At 33.5% G+C, this 2,924-nt stretch overlaps 1 long non-coding RNA gene across 1 annotated transcript; it reads left to right on the top strand.

Annotated features, from left to right (window-relative positions):
- Positions 1-759: 759 nt before the first annotated feature.
- LOC115984246 lies at positions 760-2,415 on the top strand. Its single transcript, XR_004090442.1, has 2 exons — positions 760-1,558; positions 1,968-2,415. It is a non-coding gene; the product is annotated as an uncharacterized LOC115984246 (long non-coding RNA).
- Positions 2,416-2,924: the final 509 nt, after the last annotated feature.

Raw genomic sequence — 2,924 nt, 5'->3', positions numbered from 1 at the left:
CAGAATTTGGAGGTGTAAAATTCAAACACTTCCAAACTTTAGGGGGTAAAATCCAAATTCTGAAATATCAAGGTGTAAAATCCAAATGCCCCAAACTTTAGGTGGGTAAAATCCAAATTTTGAAACTTCAGAGTATAAAATCCAAACACCTCAAAACTTTAGGGGTGTAATTTGCAATTTATCCAAGAAAGTAATATGACTATTAACGTATGACAATCAATTAAGCCACTCAAAAGGGAAAGTTTTTCAAATGACAAGGTCTGAAATTAAGAAAATTAAGAAAGGAAAATTGATGCATTAACACTAATGTCAAATTCCATTTTGTAGGGTGAATCAATTAAGCCATAAATGAAATAAAACTGATAAAAATTTTAAAACAACATTCTTTTTTTTTTTTTTTTTTTTTTTTATTTATAAAATTTTAAGTCATATTGATTGGTTTGAGTAATATCTGTATCCAATTTGCTAGATTCATGCACAATAGAAAACCTCCTTGATATCTGAATCCCCAAAAAAGGGTCGGGCACCAGCTCTATGCACCCATCCTTACATACTTGAGTTAACAAATCACATAATACTATAAAATATTTAATAGTCGAAACATTTGACTTTTTGTTGGCCTCTCTTTATTGTGCCATATGGCTACACAAACTTTTGCCACCTCTATATTTAAAAACACAGAAAAATGTGTATTCATTTAGCTATATAAGTGAACCGTTTGGGTACTATTTTTACTACAGTTGGTGTTCAGTTGTACCGTTCCACTGGGTAGTTACCAATTTTGCACCATTCCGTATAAGTTATTTATTCATTCTTCATCCTCTTTTTCTTCTACCTTCTCTCCCTCTCTATATGCCTTCTTTCCTATTTCTTGCTACAACCTTGAAACAAATCCCACTACAAGTTTACACTATTTAGTCATATTTAGGAGCTAATTCCTTCACTTATTACGACAAGAAAAGTCCACAACAACTTCAAAGGTTAGATTCTTTTCTTTTACGTTAAACCTTCGATCTCTCCCTTCTATTCCTAAATTTGCAACCCCTTTCTTCCCTACATCACTATCACGACCATCACATCAGACCTTAACCTGTAAGACTGCAACCCCTATTCCTTATGACTCTTAAGGATTACAAACATCTCCAATACTTTAACTATTTAGTCAAAACTCTCTCTAATCTATGATATTATAATATATTCTCAAGTATTTGTTCTGCTATGACCCAATTATAGAGACAATGGCATGAACACTGCTTATCTATGTAAGGATGTTAGTTTTTTACTTTCTAATTGTTTTTGCCGTGATAAAAAAAGATTTAATTTTGATCAAAACTATAGAGGTAGAGTAAAAAACTTTGAAACAAACAGAATTTCTATTGCTTTATATATTTATTTGGGTAGGTAGAGGAAATCTGATGATGGGCTTTGTTGGTGATAGAAATAGATATTTGAATAATCATTTTGAACAATTCAGAAACTACAAGATTGGATTCATCTAATTTCTTGCAAGGCTAAGTAAGAGTCCTCCAACGACCGGCGATCACACAACAAATTCAAGGTTTTCTTTCCTCTTCATATTATTTATGTTCTTGTTAATTGTTTGATTAAATTTACTGTATATGATATAGTGTAATTTGAAAAAGCTGGCCCCCTTTTTTTCCACTATTTTTTTTGAAGACGTTTAATTGCTTTTGGAAAGCAAATGGATTTTGCTTTTTAGCGAGATATTGCATGGTCAACCCAAACTAAATGGCACAATGAAATTTGAAACCAGTTCAATTTTCGTTAGGGATCATTTTGAAGTTTTTTCTTGACTTTTGTCAATGTTAGTGGCATTTTTTTGGGTGTATTCATGTTGTAAAATATTCTTTTCATTCCCATTTAGAACATGTACACCACATGTTTGACAAAAGGTCTCACTCAAAATTGAAACTTACCAAATAACACTGTTTGAAATCCCAACCAAGGTAGCGGAAACTTGCACCCAAGTTGTTTTGAGGGTTATCAATGGATTGTAGCCAACTTGCTCAACTTTTTTCAAGCAGAAGGTTGTAGGTGTAGCTGATTTTGTGGGGTCGAGGTGGAAGATGCTCTTCATGCTGTCTGGGGCTATTCCAAAATTCAGTTGGTCTGGCAGCATGACATGATGGAATGTGTGTTCAATAGCTAGCCTTCTTTCGCTGAACTCATGGATTGGGCTTGGGTTAGGGACCGAAAAACATGTGAACTCACTACCATGCTATCATGGGTACCGTGGCAATGAAGAAACAAGATTCAACCAGCTTGTGCTAACGAGAAGGAATGAAATCATACAATGGGCTATTATGTATATTCTAATTATGCTTAAGAAACAAAAGCACATAAGGATGGGCTGTTATATTTATTCTAATTATGCCTCTTGTTTTAATACATAGTGTTTATTCTAATTATGTTTTTATTCACCCCATAATTGTCTGTAACTCTTACCTCTCTGTTTTATAATTCTACAGTTCATAGCTTTATTTTTATTTGTTGGGTCCTAATTTGGAAGACCAATTTTTCTGTCAATTTTGATTGTGTTTGTGGTTTTGGATCCTTGAGCTTAATGCTGATACCATGAAATGAAGCAATTTCAAGGCTTGTCCAACAGTCACCACCAATATATATGGGTACCTTCTTTCCTCATTCTTACTCTCATTGGAAGACCACCAATTTAGTTTTTTATTTTTCGTTGGATTTGATATATCATTTTCTCAATCCAAAAAAAAATTCTTACTCAAATGGAAATTCCTCCTTCCATATGGATGGATGGAAAGTACACCTAGCATTCAAAACTAATTGACTATTGCAAGTTATGCTATGACTACATTTGACCTTAGGCAAAACTTTTTTGACATTGGATCCAAGGGCAAGGATGTGATTCCCATGTTGTCGAAGGTACATAG

The sequence above is a fragment of the Quercus lobata genome, chromosome 4 (assembly GCF_001633185.2).
Source record: "Quercus lobata isolate SW786 chromosome 4, ValleyOak3.0 Primary Assembly, whole genome shotgun sequence".
Lineage (NCBI taxonomy): Eukaryota > Viridiplantae > Streptophyta > Magnoliopsida > Fagales > Fagaceae > Quercus > Quercus lobata.
Note: the sequence above shows the minus strand (reverse complement) of the source record. Positions and strands in the feature narration are given on the sequence as shown.